Consider the following 20,077-nt stretch of genomic DNA (forward strand, 5'->3'; position numbering starts at 1 on the left):
GATTGATTTTTCTTTTCTGATGGTTTGGGTACCATAGTTTCCATGTCGCAGTGTTACTTTTCGAAGACATCAGAAAGCATGCTCCACTCCTCATCCCTCTCAGATTTTGGAAGGCACTTCAGATTCTCAAACCTTGGATTGAGTGCTGTATCTATCCTTAGAAATCTCACACTGGTACCTTCTTTGTGTTTTTTGTGAAATCTGCAGTGTAAGTGTTCTTAAAATAAACATGTGCTGGGTCATTATCCGAGACTGCTATAACATGAAATATATGGCAGAATGCAGGTAAAACAGAGCAGGAGGCACACAATTCTTCCCCACAGATTTCAGTCACAAATTTTAATTAACTCATTTTTTTTAATGAGCATCATCAGCATGGAAGCATGTCCTCTGGAATGGTGGCCAAAACGTGAAGAGACATGTGAATGTTTAGTATATCTGACACATAAATACATTGCAATGCTGGCCACAAGTGCCATGCGAATGCCTGTTCTCACTTTCAGGTGACATTATAAATAAGCAGGCAGCATTATCTCCTGTAAATGTAAACAAAATTGTTTCTTAGCAATTAGCTGAATAAGAAGTAGGACTGAGTGAATTTGTAGGCTCTAAAGTTTTAAATGGGGGGGTTAGTGCAGTTATGTAACAAATAATCTACATTTGTAAATTGCACTTTCATGATAGAGATTGCACTACAGTACTTGTATGAGGTGAATTGAAATACTATTTATCATTTTTATAGTACAAATATTTGTAATAAATAATATAAAGTGAGCACTATATACTTGATATTTGGTGTTGTAATTGAAGTCAATATATTTGAAAATTTAGAACATCCAAAAATATTTAATACATTTCAATTAGGATTCTATTTAACAGTGTGATTAAAACTGATTAATCACAATTAATTTTTTTAATTGCAATTAATTTTTGACAGCCCTAATTTAAATCAATTAGTGGTTGGTTAGGAAAGGACTACTTGGCACTTGGTTAGAGAAATGCCAGGAAGGGGATTGCCCCAAAACTAAATTTAAAAATATACATAGGGATTTTCTTTCTTGTTTTAGTCCTTGTAGGAGTTTTAGTCACTCCTAAGTAGATACCTGAAACTAACTGCCCAGGATTACCATGTCTATAGTAAACTAGTTACATAATCATTCACACAAGAAAAGGGGTCCTTAATTAGTTACTGTACCTGAGCAATGCAATTTGAAGTTTGAGTTAACTTTTTCTCTTGTGATTTTTTTTTTTGTGATTGTTGATGACTGTGCTGCACCTTAAGGGGAAGGAGGGAGGCAGTATTGTCTCACTTGCCAGGGAAAGGAGTATACCCAGGGGTGAAACTAACATTCAACACTTACAGGTACAGAGGCTGGCTCCGGGCCTCCATAAGGAATGGGGCCTCTGACGGAAGGGGTGGGACTGGGGCTCAGCATCCTACAGCCAGCCCGCTCTGCCCGAGGCTCCAGCAGTGATTTAAAGGGCCTGGGACTCCAGCCACTGCTGTGGAGCCCAGGGCCCTTTTTAAATCACTGGCCCTGGAGCAGCTGCCTCTTTTGTGGCCCACCCCCACCCCCAGAGGCAGGGAGTGCAAAAGAGGCAGTGACATTAAAGCACTGAAGAGCTTTAAGCAGGGTCCTTAAAGCACTGCCACGGCAGCGCTTTTACATCGGTTGTATACGGGCCAGTACCAGTGGCCACTCTTTACCGATGCACTGTACCGGCCCGTACCTGCTTACTTTCACCCCTGTTTTTAAGGACAGAGGCATGGTCACTGATGCAGAGCATCAGCATGAGGATGCTGACTCACCCCTCCAACACACAGAGGTGACCCAAAGATGCAGGAAAGAATACATAAGTGCAAACTGGGCAGGTGAAGCCCTCTTTCACCTGGACCTAGTGGAGCAGCACCTGCCCTTGAAACTGGTGAAATTCAGGCTTGGTCAGGATCCAATGTGGGCATTCTGCAAACCACTCCTTTCTTGGAGGGGGAGACTGGGAAGGACTCCTCCCTCACAACCAGATTGGGCAAGGCATTGTGGGGCCTTTTGACTTTCACACAGTTCAGTGTGAGTGGGGGCTTAGGTTGGGTGAGCATGGAATAGGATTTAGGCTATGATGTCGCCATGCATTCTGTAAGCAAGGGGCAAGATGTCCAGTGCAGGTACTCCATAGGGAGGTGATCAGATAAATAGTTTGGTAAAGGATTTAAAGGAGGTGTATGGATGTAAAGGATTTAAAGGAGCAAAAATGGTGCTCTGGGCTCCTATGACTGGCACAGCAGGGAACCAACCATTCAAAAGGGGTAAGGTCCCAGCAGTGGATTGGCCAGGGACCAGGATGGAAAAGGGACATGGAGGCTAATGGATGCCCTGGCAGATATTGAAATAATCATGGAGTCACCTACACTCTATCTGCAGGGTACTCCCAGACAGTTGATAATGAAGTTGCTGCCTGTTTAAAGCACATCCAGTGTGTCCTGTCCTTCTGGTATAGCTGGACAATTTATCAAACACATCTTATTACTTAAAAATAAACTCTAGCTATGCCTTTAGTTCCCATTTAAACCTATGGGAGCTTTAACAGGTGGAGGATCAGCACTTGGTCCCAGAAAACTTCAAAAGTGATTCTACAGTGACATTTTGAAGGATGCAATGCTATCATTACTGCTGTTTCTCAGCTCTACAACATCTCAGCTGAGTCCTGAGCACAAGATAGATATTGACCACCTGAGGCAGCAAGCTGAATATTCCCTGTGAACTTCTGTTCCTAAACTCCATTGAGCTGTATTGCATATCTCTTGATTTTTGTTAGTTGAAAATCAAGTTTCAGTGCAGTAAACTGCTTGCTAATGGCAAACTTTGCATAACAGCACTCAGCTGACTGCTACATATAATTGGAACATTTGATATACACACACACACACACACACAGTAGTGTTTGTTTATATGTGTGTGTGTGTATGTGTGTGTCCGTCCATGTCAGTATTACTCTGCATGCAGATATTCAGAGATCAGACAGAGACTTGACCAAGAGTTGTGCTGTACTGAAGGAACATTATCATTGGTTCCACAGTGGATACTAAATATACTTCGAGATTAGGGAAGACAACTGAGAACTAAGCTAACCTCAGAGTTCAGTTCCAATCAGTTTAATTGCAGCTCTTTTCTGGGATCAGAAGAGGACACCTTATAGTGATCGGTATTGTCATTTGCAATACAAGCATACACTTTTTTTCATCCTTTCTAAAGCTGTTTATATGTTTGGATTAGGATTCAGAGCCTACTATCTTTTGCAACCTATTTAGGAAATATTTGCTCTACATGTTGCAGTCAGTGACTTTATAATTCATTTAATGCCACTGCCAGTCTTGGGCTAGATGAAATCCAGTGCTGATGGGCATTTAAAATTGTGCCTTTTTGCTCCAGAAGAACCCATTCCATCCTCTGAGGGGTCCAAATTGAAGGGTATCAGGCAGTGTTTTTGCCTTTGCCTTCAGCACAGAGCTGGGGACTTATTATTTTTAATGAAAAATAGCTTTTTGATTAAATGGAATTTTGGTGTGTGTTTTTGGTCCAAAAAAATCTGGTTTCTATTTGGGGGTGGGGCAGGGAAATCAATTTTTGATAACCAAAAGAAAAGTTACTTTTTTGTTTGAAATTTTACACTTCAGTATGTTTTAAATGTGAATACTTCTTGTTTTGTTTTGAGGAAATAAGGTTGTTTTTTAACACCAGCTCTGTTCTGGGAGGAAAAACGTTAGTCTCTATTCAGGGAGTTCCTTAATGGGGAAGGTTGTTGGTGAGGGGGAACACACTAGATCAGCACATCTACCTGCCACATTGGCCATATCGCCTTCCTATACACCTCAATCACTATGAATGCAGTGCTGGCCCTTTCTGAGCCCTCTGTTAAAAGACAGGTTGCAGTTATTGCTATAACTGTCTCACTTTGGCTTTCTACTGCCAAGGGCTCCATACCTTGGTTTAATATCACTAGAGCTTCAGTAAAAAAGAGGTTATTGTTTCTTTACTTGTTCAAACTCCTGTTTACAGCAGACAAAAAACAAAGCTTTGTTTGGGCCTGTGTACATTTTAATTCTGCTGTGGCCCCTGAGCCAGTTCACAAAGCAGTGGCATCAGATTGTGTCGATTCCAGAGATGGCACCTTTTGGTGTTCAAAGCTGTCTCTCCTGGTTATCCTTTTTTTGCTGAGTTAACTTTACTGTGTTCTCCTCAGAGCTGCTATTGCCTTTTGATTCCACTTCCAAGTTCAGTGTTTTGATTTTTAATCTGATGGACAGTGTGATCCTGTTGTATGTCTCTGAAAGATACCCTTTTGTGATAATAAAGGACAGTTGTTGTTTTCCAACAGTCCTGTCTGTTTCTTGGGAAAACACTGTAGTGTTTAATTTTCTTTTTGTCATCACAGCTGCCCCCATTCTGGTACACAATACTAGATCTGTAATGGTATTACTCAATCTCTTGTGGTTGTGAATAGGAATAAAAATCCATAGCCATCGACTGAAAATGCGTATTTTAAGATATGAACCCATAAAACCACCTGTTTATATAAATCAGTTTATATCACATTAAATACAGTTTTGCAGCATTAACAATAGACAATATATTTAATTTGATTTAAAGTTGTGTATTTCATTTGAGGGGAATGCAGCTTAATGACTATCGAAGCGATGCTAACTTCTAAGATGCTGTGACCACCAAGGCAGTTTTTATTTTAACCACCAATGGTATGAGGGTGGGTGGAAACATTGTTAAAACTACTAGCAGACTATTTTGCTGAGCTAAGGCTGCAAAAAGCAGTTAGTTTTTGCCCTTACTATTTAGAGTCAATTTGCATCCTAGAGGAGTGACAAACTAGTAATTGAATGCTATGTCAACATGTATCTCATCTTTCATTATTATACTTGCCTGCTGTTTTTACACTGTCAGAAATGGACTGCCCATTGAAATTCATAGCAATATGGAAACTGGAATAATTTGAAAACAGTAATTTTGTTCTATGATATTCCACAGAATTATTTTCTCTATCTTCCTTAGAAATAAACTATTATGAAACTTACTGATTTGCAATGCTCAGTTTTCACTTCTTGCATGATTCTGAGCATTTAAATTAATTTCTATGAAAATGTGGTTGCAGACATTCAGCCCTTATCTTTTATGTGTAGAGGGATCTATAAAATAAATGATGGGTTACTGGGTTCATGGGGGTGGGAGGAAGCTAGACCATGTTCATTCTCATTTGCTTTCTTTTTTTTTGTTTAATTTTTATATATGTAAAATTGAAGAGTGAAATCCTTTTTCCCCAACTTCAGTGAGGTCAGGATTTCACCCATATTGTCTGTGTGCCAAGTACTGACACCAATGCTTATTCAGTACAGCATATAGCTGTTAAAAGCCCACAGAAATCTTAGTTTCCTTAAAAGATTATTTTTGTGGATTAAAATCCCCCCCCCCCCAGCAGCAAAATCCTGTGTACAAACAGGTGTAGTTGAAGATCCGAGCAAAACACTGAGTTAGGCTATGAGCTGGCATTAGAGTCCAGGAGTTCATAACTCCAGTTGTGATCACTGGCAACTCACTTCAGAACTCCAATTCAGTTCTTTCTAAAATGGAGATATAAAAGTTTACCTCTGAACTTATTGTTTTTCGAGTCCCACTGTGAGGATGCATGCCCTGCTGCACAGAGATGGGTCCCATTTCAAAGCAGTTGGGGGTGCAATCCATGAAGATGCTTGGGCATGCAAGCATTTTTAGGCACCACAACACTCCTGGTTGGCTGCCACCTAACCCTGTAGATGCCTAAACTCATTCAACTCCTAAAATTTTGCCTCTGGACACACCCACTGCAGTCTCACTGTAGGTGTCTGGATGCATATCTTCCACCTAAGCCCCAGAATGATTCACCAATCAGCTGCCTAAATCATGAATGGGAAACAAAACAGCTGGGAGGAGCAGGGAGAAGGAGACCCTCCATTACAATCTTTAGGCTAGTGACTAGGATACTCATCCAGAATGTGGGAGACCCCCAGTTCAAGGGTCTAGACCCTCTACACTTTTTCTCTGGCCCAATTAATATTTTAAGTGGAACAACTGCAGTAGGAGGCATTGAGGGAGATTTGCATCAGAATATTGCATAACCTGATGGTTAGAGCACACACCAGAGAAGTAGATGATCCCCATTCAAATCCTTTCTCCCCTTCAGGAAAAGGGGTGACTTGATGGGGTGGGGGAGGAGGGAGGATTCTCCCACATCTGGGTAAGAACCCTATCAGTTAGGCTAAAAGTTATAAATGAGCAGCAGTGGTTGCCGTTGCTGGTGATTTCATGTCACACTCCATGGTACATTTGAATGCCTATCTTTTCCTGGTTTGTGGACTGCAAACAGAGATAGGCACCTTATAGCAGCCAAGAGTTAGATGCCTACTTCCAAGAGAGGCAGGGTTTACTTTACACCCCTCTTGGTCATCATTGCATATTGGTTAGCTTGTTGGCTTTGTGGATCATGTTATAATAGTGTCTGTCTCTTCCCATTTATTACATAAGAGCTTAACTCAGGCTGCATAGGATTACAATATTATTCCTGTGATAATTTTTTTTAGGTGCGGAGATGCTCACTGTCACCTTTGCGGATCTGGCCCCTAGCATTTGAGGGAGTGTGTGCATGCCCCTCATTCAGCACTGTAGATGCCAGGGTTAAAAAGCACCCTCTAACTGACCTTCAGTTTCTAACACTAGGCACATTCATTAAATCTGTGAAGTAGTTGGGAAGAGGTCAACGTGTATTTGTGGAGGCAATATTGTTTTGTACAGTTATAAAGTGAGCTCCATATAATAGCCTTATTGACCTCTCAGTAGATGCTGTTTCCCCAAGTAAAATGGCCTTCAGTGTGTTTTGGAACAGGAACTTGAGCTAGCATTTAGCCTGAGGATCTGTACTAAAGGATCAGGCATATTGGAAACTGTACCTCTATGACCACTTGAAACTCCATCATGACCTGCCACTCACCTCCCCTTGCTTGAGATAAGGTTGGCATGGGAGAATTCACTGGCTATTTTCACCTGCTTTAAAACTACTTAATACCTCTTATGTCTTAAATGATCAAAAAATATATCACTCTACTTTTTGTGTTCATTGTGCTAGCTTCATAATGAACACTATTGCCAGATTTTTTTTTTAAAAGAGTTCATTTTGGTTCCCAATGCCATTTGAAAAATATGTAGTTTATTTCCATTTTAACTCAGATAATATTTGATAAGGGACATGTCAGCAGATTGAGGAAGGTTTCTCTTAGTATTAAAGGAGATTTTTTTTTCCTACTGAATTTTGAACCTAGAGATTACAAGCAGTGAAGATAATTTTTTAAAGCAGTGTTAGAGCACCATAAAAGAGATGACAGTGTCCAGCTTCACACTACTCTACAATTTAAGCCTAAAAGAGGACTTTTTTTTTTACTTTAGTGTTGTCAGATTAGTGTTATCAGATGACGTTGTCCTTCACTGGGATTTCACCTGCATCATAGAAGGGGAAATTGAAACAGCACTATCCCTAAAGCACAAACATAAGAGAAGTCATGAACCTCAAATACCTCTGTCTATTTTTCTACAATAACTTAGTTTCACTGGCTATGAAAATCCCTTCTTCCCACTCAGTTACTAAACTCTTTAAAACTGACTCGTTCAAAACTTCCTTGAATTTCTGTAAAATCCTCCTTAAAAGGTATGTAGGGAATATTCCCAAGCAAAGATATTAAATGTTTAGTAAGAAGATTCATTTATAAAACACCATTAGTTGGCCACCACTTGATTTACTTAACATCGATTCTGAAAATACAATATAAATGTTAGTGCTCTTTTTAATCACTCTTTCCAGTTGTACTGAGTCTAAAGTTTATATGATTATAATCACCATGTTCAATGTAAAAGGGATTTCCCCCTTGCCTTCCATTCCTTAAATTGTTTTTAGATTTCCCATGAGGTACATATTGTGTAAGATAATGATGATCAAGTTTTTAAGGTAATTATGTTTCTTTAGTAGGAAAGTGAATGTTTTTGGAGTTTACATTCCCAAGAGCATTTGGAAGAAATAGAAGCTGTGATGCCTTCCTTTACATTGGAGTAGACCATCTGTCAAAAATAAGACAGGAGGCTAGCATATCTTTAGGAACCACAAGTCAATTTTTCACTTAATATATCTGCTTTTGGTTGATTAGAAGATGTCTGTAATAGAGCATTAACTTGTAATTTGCTGGGGTCAGCCAGGTCTGCATCTTTGTGACTCTGAGCCCTTTTAAATTATGCTATCAAGTTTCAAAACCTGATTAGGCTTAACCCATTTAGGCGCCACTAGCTTCTCGGAATCACCAATACACCTCTAATCAGAAAGCCGCAGAGCAGCCAATCTGCTACTATCAGAAACCTCAGTACAATTTTGTGTATTAATATTTCAGAAAGCATGTAGGAACACATGCTCCCTGCTGAGTATTACAACCAGTCAAGCTACAGTAACATCAGAGACTGATCGCCAGTATACCTGGCGAGAAATGCTTACTGCTGTCTCTTGTCTGGCTGTGGATTTGGTTACCAAAGAAGGGAAAATGAAATGACTGATTTTATTTGGTTTGTGAGTGATAAATTCCCATAACTGTCAAGTAAAATGACGGTTGTATTTTTTCCAGGAATAAAGACATTGCTAGCATTTAAGTTAGCATTTTCCTAAAGTGGGCTAATGTTGTTTTTGTGCTGCTGTTATGGGGTGAGTTTTACAAAGCCTTGCTTTCACTCTCTCTCCTCCCCTTATAAATAGATTTTTTTAATGTAGTTTATCTGAAATGCTTCAAATATGTAATTATCTAGAAAATATCTCTGCACTTCAGAAAAGGATTAGGCCTTCTGCTAATATCTTGGATGTCACTGTGAGAGCCACTGAGAAGGCAGATGGGTGGACTGGGAAAGGAAGAGAAAGAAACAGACTTCAGTAAAAACAAATCTTCTTATGAAATGAAGAAATACTAGCAATGTCACAAGGAAAATAATGTTCACACAGAAGGGATACAGTACAGTTTGAAAACTAGAATTGTCAGTTACTTTTTTGGCAAAATCATATTTAGTACAACAAAGGACAGGTCTACATTATAAATTAAATCTAGCTAGGTCACTCAGGGGTGTGAAAAATCCACACTCCTGAGTGATGTAGTTAAGCTGACCTAAGTCACCAACTAGACAGCGCTAGGTCAATGGAAGAATTCTTCCATCGACCTAGCTACTGTGCCTCGGGGAGGTGATTATCTACACCAACAAGAGAGGTTTTCCCATTGGCATAGGTAATATCTACACTGAAGGGCTGCAGCTGTGCTGCAGTAGCATTTCAAGTGTAGATAAGTCCTAAGTATAGTTTGGCTTTATTTTATTTGGAATAATTTTCTGAAAAGACAAAATTTGTGGTTTCTATTCACTTGCCAAAAACTTCAAGATTTTAGGTTTAACAAAGCAGATGAAGACCATTAACATGGCTTTTGAATGAAAAAGGACCACAACAATTTAAGAATAATACCTATCTCCTATGCAGCACTTTTCTTCTGTAGCTCTCAAAGCGCTTTGCAATTTTAATGCATTTATCCTCACAACACATTCTACACATCTTTTACACTTTGTAAATGGGCACTATCAATTTAATAGCTGGGTTGTTGAACACAAGGACTCTTTGCTTCTTTAAGAAGAACTTGACAGTTGTCCCTACCCAATGGTGACTGTGTATAGCTATATTGGGCACTGTATAGTGCTTATCCTAATGTTTAAGTTGCCCTCCATGTTATTTAGTACATGGTTTTCTCACAAGGCACAGTAATAGCATTCCCATCTCTTGTAATTTTATTGCAAGTCTCATGATATTTTCTGTTTACTTAAAGCCCCAGCTCTTGGAGTCAAGTAGATATAGGAAAATCTCAATTTTAATTTAATTTTTCACTCCAGGAAAAATCTAGAAACACATACCTTTAAAGGCTCCCAGAAGACACATAACAAGAACCCCACAATAATGTACTTACAAATAATTTTAAAGCAATTTTTTTTTGGTGGCCTGACATGATATTTATTTATTTATTTATTAATTTAGGGTTAGTAATATTGTGATCTACCCCAAATTCTGCATTGGCAGAGTGTGGGCAAGAAAGAGCTAACTGTATTTTCAGAAGTATTTTCAAAAGTGATGATGAACTTTATTTAAATTCTAGAATATTTAAACTCTATTTCATTTTATTTAGATACTTGTAAATTACATTCCTCACTCTCTTGGGTTCAATACATCAGTGTTTTTGTTTTTTTCTGTAGGCAACTTTATAAAGATGCTTAAAAGGAGAACAATTTTATCACTCTGTACCTCTAGTTTCTAATAAAACTAAACAGCCTCTGGGAGGCAGGGCTGCCCAGAGGATTCAGGGGGCCCAGGGCAAAACAATTTTGGGGGCCCCTTCGACTAAAAAAGTTGCAATACTATATTCTTGTCGGGGGCTCCTGCAGGGCCCAGGTCCTGGGGCAAATTGCCCCACTTCCCTGCTCCCCCCCCCCCCCCGGGCAGCCCTGCTGGGAGGCTGGCCAAGGTGTCATGAGCCCAGCTATGTCAGAAGATACACTGGTGGTAGCTTTGTGAAATATTGCATTTCATTCTCTACTCAAGTCAAGGCAAGACCATTATCTTACCTATTGGAGTAAATATAACTCTGCTTATAGTACGTGTCTTTGTTAAAGGATAAATTTTCTGTTTATGCTGACATTCATTATTTACATGTGTAAGTGAGAAAATCACCTACCATGTTGCTTTATTACTACTAAAGAACAAATATTTGTACAGTTTGATTTTCTTAGAATTATAACCAACTTTCTGTTACTTTCTAGACAGTCCCATTAAAGTTATCTACATTTCCTTTCTGAACTCCTGTTCTACGAGTTTATAACTTGTTTGTAAGTGATGCCAGGCTAACATTTAGAATACAAACATCTTGATCTGGGAATTTAAAAAGAAATTTTCAAAATATAATGAAATCGGCTGTTCTAAAGTTGCATATATATATAAATGTGGGGGTGGGACTCTAAGAAATGTGTTGGCTATGGCCTCATGGGCACATATATAAACACTACAAATGACCAGTGCATAAACTGTAAACTTATAAAATGTTAGTCCATATTATGTATCTAACCTTTTTCAGTTTTCAGAACTGTCGATCACATATATGCTAATCATATTTTCAATAAGTATATATCAGTTACAATAACAATAGTCCATTGTATTACACTTCGATCAGGAAAACTTTCTTCTCCCTGTTCATAGAAACTAGAGATGGAAAAGGTCATACTGGTCAGTATTCCAGTCCTAAACCCTGCTAATATGGGTCTGATCATTGTTGTATCTATCTACTAGTGCTTAGCTTAGTCTAGTCTTGGGAGAGGGGCGGTGGAGAGTGCATTTTAATAACACATAACCAGCTGAATATAACTGATTCAAATATTTTATTTTTGCACCAATTTTAGTCAACTTCAGCAGCTGTAGCACAAATGAAGTCTGTTATGTGATTAGAATCATGCCCCATGGCTCTAAAGTAACAGTTCTGTCCAAAAAGACAGTTAACTAGTACATTTGAAACTAAGATTTCCTGGGAGATTAGAAGAGTTCAACAGGATTATTTCCAAATGCTTATTCATATATTACATTTTATTTATAAATTCATGATACTGATTATGACTTTAATTCATAATGAAACAAAAATTTTAAAGAAAACAACATAAATTGTTGTTTCTAATTTTTATGGCATTTGGCTAGAAATAAGGCCTCAAATCTCAAGGAAAAATGTAATTTACACAAATCTGAATTTTATAGTGTTTGTCATAGAGTAATTATCTTTGCTTGGATTAGTAGAAAAGTAATCATCGAGACGTGGGAGGATTGTGTTAGAACTGACTCTGCTCACTTTTATCTGACTTCAAATGAATATTTACATGTTTTCATTATTTCAATAAGGAAAGGAGAAATAGTTAATGGCAGACTATTATCTGCTCCTTTTTGTGGTGGTGTTGCTAGTCATGGTTTATTTTTCAATGCTGAATACATGAAAATTGTATTTAATTATTCAGTAAGGTATAAGGGCTTGTGTACACTTGAAAGCTAATTCAGATTAAGGTAGAAGGTGTACATTTAAAACATAATATCTTCCAGAATAACTCCATATGGACTCATTCTGGAATAAGAGTGTCTTGCTCCAGTTCATTTAAGCTTAGTCCAGTGGTTCTCAACCAGTGTTACATGTACCCTGGGGAACTCAGAGGTCTTCCAGGGGCCATATCAACTCATCTAAATATTTTCCTAGTTTTACAACAGGCTACATAAAAATCACCAGCAAAGTCAGTACAAACTAAAATTTCATACAGACAATGACTTGTTTATACTGCTCTATATATTATCTACTGAAATTTAAGTACAATGTTTATATTCCAATTGATTTATTTTATAATTATATGGGAAAAAATGAGAATAAGCAATTTTTCAGTAATAGTTTGCTGTGTCCCTTTTGTATTTTTGTCTGATTTTGAGAACAAATATTTCTTAAGTGAGGTGTAACTTGGGGGTACACAAGACAAATCAGACTCCTGAAATGGGTACAGTAGTCTGGAAGGTTGAGACACTGGCTTAATAACCAGAACAAGGCACTCGTATTCCTGAATAAGTGTCACCACACAGCTTTTCTAGAATAATTCCATTTATTTATTCCTCAATAACTCTACGTGTAGATACAGAGATAAGATGATTTATCAGTGTGTCAATGCCTGGCTCCAAAACTGCCTATTGGTTGTACAGATATTTTTGGCTGCATGGTATGTATGTATGTAATGTGGTTAATCTTTCATCTCTGTAAAAGTAAAAATGAACAACCCCCCTTTTTTAAATTTACAAATAAGAGGTAAATTCACTTCGTTTAATTCCTAACATTACATCCATCAAAATGCAACATAGTTGTTAAACAGGTTCCACAAGGTACGCACTAGATAAGCAAGATTCACTAGTTGCTGTCATGCATCCTGAGTGCAGACAGATGAGTCTCTGCAGCCTAGTGAGTTATGCTGATAATCAGTTGGCTTATTATTTGTTAGAGGAAAAAAGTCAGATATTTCATGGCTGATCTCATCAGTAACTTTGCCTGGCAGGCAGTATAGAGTTATTGGTTAGGCATTTGTAACTTGGCATGCAAAATGGGTTGGGTTTTTTTGTTTTTTGCACTGCTGAATAATGAATAAACAATATCTACCAGTGAAATGTTTAAATATATATTTTGTTCATTTACTTTAATATTGGAGGGAGGGGTGTTTTTTTTTTAAACTTCATTGGTTTTCGAGAGAATGGAAGTTGTCTCATCTTTACATTGTGTCACAGTGTAATCAAAAGAATGCAGGAGGGGTAACAGTTCAATGAAATGTGAAAATGTTTATCCATGTGGCTCCCAATAATTCTCTTTTCCCCCCAATTTTTGAGAGGCTTTTTCAAGTGATCTGTTAGCCCAGTACGCCTAAAAATCTCCATCCTACTTAGTCACTGTGGCCAAGTTCTTCAGAAATAGGTGCCTAAAGTTAGAGTAATAAATCTATATGAGATCAGATTTTTTTCAGTAACACTATGCACTTGTAACTATGACTTCATGAGGAGTCATGGATGCTTAGGACCTCTGAAGATTGGACCCATGAACATAGTTGAAGCCTCTTGACTGCCTCAATATGGACTTAAGGGTATACATTTCGGCACCCATTCAATATTTTGGTCCAACAACTTTTATGGCTTAGAAACATCTAAAACTAAACTATGCCATTAAGCCACAGTCTGCAGTATTACATTAATGAAGGACATCATCACAATAGGAGCTTCTGTAGGCACCATGCCTTCAAGAGGATATGCTACCTCTCTTCACCCTCCACCCCCATGTGGCCAGCACAGAGAAGGAGAGAGCATTACCCCCGTCTCTCCTGTGTCATTTGGGCAGTGTAGTATCATTGGCAACACTAGCCTTACACAACCCCCTCTACTCAAGGGTCATCAAGGACTATAATCATGCTTGGCCTCTGTACAGGTGCTCTAGGAGGGCAAACTTCCCCTACTTATAGTGCAGTTGCTCAGATCCTAGCCTTTACTCTCTCGGACTCATTTCTACATCTGTAACTGGGGGAGGGGAGAATCCTTCTTGTTGACCTATTCATAGCGGGAGATGTGAAGATTAAACTTTTCAGAGACCTGAAAATCAGTTCAGTGTAGCTGTTGTGGTGTTTGTTCATGGTATTGATTCAGTGAGCACCTATTTTGGTAGCAACTAGCAGAGGAAGCATTTAGATGCTAATTTACAGTGTTAGTGTATAATTAAATCAAAACTACCCTCAAAGAGCACTGTATGTTAGTGTTAGAGAAACTCTGCTTCTGTCTATAGTGATGTTAGCAAACGTTGTCATTTTGTCTAGTATTAAATAAAAGCTTAGGGGAAAAATCTCAAATGGAAGCTAGTTACTTGGTTTATCTCCTCCCAGGTTAACACCTTGTTTGTGGTGTCATGATGTGTGGGTGTGAGGTTTCGCCCCTGCCCTCCCTGCCACAGACACTTTGGAGGGAAAAGCATTTGCTAAAAGGAAGCTGCAAGTGGGATGGAGGAGATGTTATGTTGAGAGAACCATGTGAAGGGAAAGTAGTTCAACATTCAGCAGTTTAGAACTGTCATGTTTTTGTGCTAATGATACGTTAAAAGATAAAATAGGAGCCACTGGTGCTGTCTTTCCAATGAGATGTAAAACAGGTTTTGTGACGGTAAAGAGAGATAATCTTTAAATCCACAAAGAGTACAGAGAGTTGTGAGGATAACTCATTCATGTCAATTTGACAGAGGCATAATATAAAGTCATCTAATGGCATCCCAACTCATGTTCCTTAGAATTACACTAGAGGAGTGGACAAAACTGAGAAACGTTCTAATCCATTATGCAAATCTTTGCATGACAAGATTATGGAAATCCCCCCAGTGCACCAGTTCTCCAGGATTGGATCACAGAAGTTTCAAACTGAAATACAAAATTAAGTGTCTTCTGTGTGAACAGAAAGAATGTCACAAACTTCTTATAATTATGCAACTTACTCCTGTGAGTAATCCTTATGCAAGCCATCAGACTCAGATTCAATTCTTACTCACACTATTAATGTGATCCCATTGCTTTCAATGGTGCAACTGGCATGAGTATCGATTAAAAGATCAGGCACAATGGAATCTCTGAAATGATTAAATGTATTAACTCTCGTCTGTCTTTTCTCTTCTGGAAAAGAATCTGTGTCAAGCTAATAATTTTGGGAGAAATGTATTTCTCCTATATTCCTAATCTAATCAATGCAACTAAAGCGGAAAAACTTCATAGGAAGTAACCTGTTTTTTAAAAAAAAAATGAAGAATTATTTTCATTTTTAATGAAATTTTGAAGCAGATAATGTTAATGAAACTTATGAAAAATATTTAAATATAGAATTATGCATAAAACCCATGATCATGCTGTTTTGCATAAGTGCTAAGGAAGTATTATGCTCTAAAACACACACATTGAAAATGACAGATGGTTGTGGTTTTGTTTTACAGTAGATTTCCAATTTTCTCATTCAAGAATTATCCTGACTCAGTAGGCTGTTGCAAATTTAAGAAAAAAAATAAAAAATCATAACTTTCTTCTTGAAGAATGAAGGAATAAATTTTCAGGCCACAGTTTAAAAAAAACCACATTAACTAAGGTGTGTGTGTGTGTTTTTGTTTTTTTGTTGTTTTTTTTAAAAGCCCAGATCATCCCTTCCAACAGGAAGAACTCCGACTAGGAGGGATGTAGGATATGGAGATGACCTAAGACTTCCTTGCAGAGGTCCCACTCCATCATATTATTCTGTTTAAATGTGGGACAGGTCCATTCCTTGCTACAGAAAAGGTGGCTAATGCCTTCACAAAAATATTTTAGTTCTCTAGACCTCATCTGATCAAACTGGATCAGTCTGCAATGGGGCCCAGCAGAATATTAGGAATCACTATGCTGCTGATATGAGATGTAAGATAAGATTCTTCTTACCTCTAACAATTTGTGTTAGAATTTGATGGCACTTTCTACAAGGGGAGTAGTTTGTAGCAGCAAGAATCTTAATGTCAGGAGGACACTTGGCTAGTACAGCTAATACAGACCTATATGGATGACGTCAATGAAGTGTGTGCTTTCTTACAATCCATCACTTACTCAGTCTTTCTTCCAACTGTTAATACTAATTAATAACCTCTTGTAGCCAGACTTTATACAGTATCAACACCAATGTAACTGCAAATTTCGGGGAATCAAAATACACTTTCTTCACACACATCCTGTTATACGTGCATTAGGTTAACTATTATTTACATGATCTCATTTTGTTCACTGTATCTCATTAATGACTCCTGATCTGTTTCTCTGCTTCAGTTTTGTGTAATTTTGGAAACATCCAAACAAAGGTGTCGTGCTTTGAAATAAATATATTTGTAAACAAGTAATATGGGAGTTTGGTTGTCTTGCTGACATTACTGTGGCTCAGCTGTTTGAATGGAAGAAATGCTTTGGCACCAACCATCCTAGAAAAGCCTGCCCATATGGATTGGAATAATATTAAAAGACCTGCAAATAAAGTAGTCAGATGGCATTCTTTTAAGAAAAAAGGTTTGGCGCCTTGAGGCGCTCAGGATTTAAGTTCTTGATCCTGCACCACTGAAGTTACTGAGAGATATGCTATTGGTTTCATTGAGAGCAGTATCAGGCCCATGGTAGTTAAGCCCCTTTTCACATTCTGCAACCACTTGGACATGTGAGTATGCCGACTGAGTTCACTTGTATAAAGTAGTCACGTACATAGGTGTTTACAGGGACAGGGCACTAATTACCAACTTTTCATTAAGCTAAACAGTGCCTACATTGCTTTTGAAAATGGGACATAGGCCCCCCTCAAAAAAGTACATTGCATGTTCCCTTTTACTTCAGTTCTACAAAGCAATATTGACAATGTGAAGGTTGGGTCCGAAAAAGATAATGGTCCACCCTTTGTAATTTTAATGAAATGTAAAAGTACTTACTTAATGAAAATTATTAATCTATTATGATTAACACTTCTATATGGACACTGTGGCATGATTACTTTGCATTTCTCTATGTATTTGACACAATTTATGCTATTTCTGGTCTGACACACTTTAGCACTGACAATTTATATGTGGTTACTTCTTCCACAAATAGCTATATACTAGTGCCATACCTTCAACAATAATTTGTTTTGATAAATGAATGCTTGTAATAGGATATGCTACTCTGGAAAGCTTTCTTTCTCGAGATTACTTGTTTGTGTAGATTCAGTTAAGCAGAATTGAATGAATTCTAAACTCTTAGTTTTACTTATTGCTGTCCAGACTCTTAAATATTTTCATCCCAAACATGGAGACCTATCCTCTGCTGAGGCCTCCTACGAAGTGCTGATCACCATAAATTTCCATTGACATCTGTGGGAGTTGAGGGCCTTCAGCAAAATGCAGGAGGTACTCAGCACTTTGCAGGATTAGGCCCAATGAGGATATCAAATATCTAACTTCAGTATTCAGACAATTTCTGAATAGCTGCTAATGGTATTTCACCAAAGCAAAATTAGAAATGCAATTCTGGACAGATCAGCAAGTGATTATTCACATGTAACATCAACAGCAGAGACTCAGCAATGTATGTTACTGATTAAATGTGCAGAAGTTAGTAATCAAGCTAATGATGTTATTGACCTTTAGGCTTTCAAAGCATAAAATATAACTTGTATAATCATCAAGATCAGAAATAATGAAATCGAAAAGCTGCACTCTTCAATGAAAAAATATTATTCATTTTACATTGACAGATTAATAATTCTTTGAGTGACTGGAAGCTAGCCAAGATCCAATTCATCATTGTCAACAAATAATGCTGATGCTATCATGAACAGCTATTAAAGGACAGGTTTTTAAAACTACAGGCCCACTTGCCCCTACAGAAAAATGCCTGTACACCTATATTGGTGTCAAATATCAGAGGGGTAGCCGTGTTAGTCTGGATCTGTAAAAGCGGCAGAGTCCTGTGGCACCTTATCGACTAACAAACATATTGGAGCATGAGCTTTCGTGGGTGAATACCCACTTCATCGGATGCATGTAGTGGAAATTTCCAGACAGGTACGAATCAGGCTAGAGATAATGAGGTTAGTTCAATCAGGGAGGATGAGGCCCTTTTCTAGCAGTTGAGGTGTGAACACCAAGGGAGGAGAAACTGCTTTTGTAGTTGGCTAGCCATTCACAGTCTTTGTTTAATCCGGAGCTGATAGTGTCAAATTTGCAGATGAACTGAAGCTCAGTAGTTTCTCTTTAATGTCGGTCCTGAAGTTTCTTTTTGCTGCAGGATGGCTACCTTTTAAATCTGCTATTGTGTGTCCAGGGAGAGAGAAGTGTTCTCCTACAGGTTTTTGTATATTGCCGTTCCTAATAACTGATTTATATCCATTTATCCTTTTACATAGGGACTGTTCAGTTTGGCCGATGTACATAGCAGAGGGGCATTGCTGGCACATGATGGCATATATTACATTGGTGGATGTGCAGGTGAGTGAACCAGTCATGGTGTGGCTGATCTGGTTAGGTCCTCATGTAGATATGTGGGCAGAGTTGGCATCGAGGTTTGTTGCATGGATTGGTTCCTGAATGCTATATTGGTGTGTCCAAACAACATAATTGGACACTAGCAGAAACAAGCATATGTGACTGTGCGCCTCTGTATGTGCATTGGTATACACACATACACCATCACACTACATATATATTGTTTTACCCATGTGAAAAATTGCAGAGAAAACTGAACATGTGCATGTATTCTGCACCTTTAATTCACACATGCACCCACATTTTCTAGAAAATGGTGTAGATTAAAACTCAAAACTCTTATGTGAATTAGCTTTTAAAACTTTTTTATTTTGGTAGCCTCCCATCATGTACAAGCTGTGTACCCAGATCATATATAGGTTCTCTATTATACATTATAGAAAAAATTTGGTTGAAGCACAATTTGACTGGCCTTTAGTATATAGGTCTGTAAAAGTGTGTGCTAAATGCTATTCTGCCTTTTTTGACAATTCTTTGTTTCTTAACTCAGTTCTGCACTAAATCTAGTTATTCATAAGTACAGATAATTTGAGGCATACTGCATTTGGATAAATAGCAACTTGTCCATTATGATTTACCATAACAGAAAGGAAGCTTTGATTTTTTTTAATGTCCCTATTTGTAGTATATTATCACTAAATGAAAATATTTCTGTTTTCCATCAGTGATGTATAAAATAATGCCTGTAGTCTTATAAATTAAAGTTCATGGCGTTTCAGTATTTTGGCAACAATAAAACATGTTTAATTGCAATGTTGGTTATGGAGCACTGTGAGTTATGTTTCTTGACCATTTTGAGAAATCATTTAATACACATGCTCTCTTAATGCTACGTGAAATTAATTAGAGCTGGGCAAATACCTCAAAGAAATTTCACAATCCTCAGATTAGAATTGTTCATTAAATTCATTAGCAATATCTTTGTTTTTCCACGACTATTCTAGTATGTGGATTTGCTATATAGAAAGTTTTATGGAAAGAAGACATTTTAAAATAGGAAGTACTTTCTGACAAAAAAAATAATCTTGACCAGTCATTACTTTACTTTAAATATGATTCTACTTTAAATATGATTTAGCAAGTCAGGATGTGGAAGAATACCATGTGACTTGTATGTCCAATCATAATTAAAAGCAGAGAGATTTCACAGGTTCCCTTTCTGTTAACAAAGTTTAGATTATATATTCAGAATAATGTTACACAAATGCAGAAACACAAACAAAATGCCAACCAAGGATTTGATTTCATGGGAGGAAAAAATGAAAAAACCTAGATCTTTCAAAGTGTTTCTTCATCAGTAGATCTGCAAGGCCTTAAATATAT

The sequence above is a fragment of the Mauremys reevesii genome, linkage group 5, assembly GCF_016161935.1.
Source record: "Mauremys reevesii isolate NIE-2019 linkage group 5, ASM1616193v1, whole genome shotgun sequence".
Classification (NCBI taxonomy): Eukaryota; Metazoa; Chordata; order Testudines; family Geoemydidae; genus Mauremys; species Mauremys reevesii.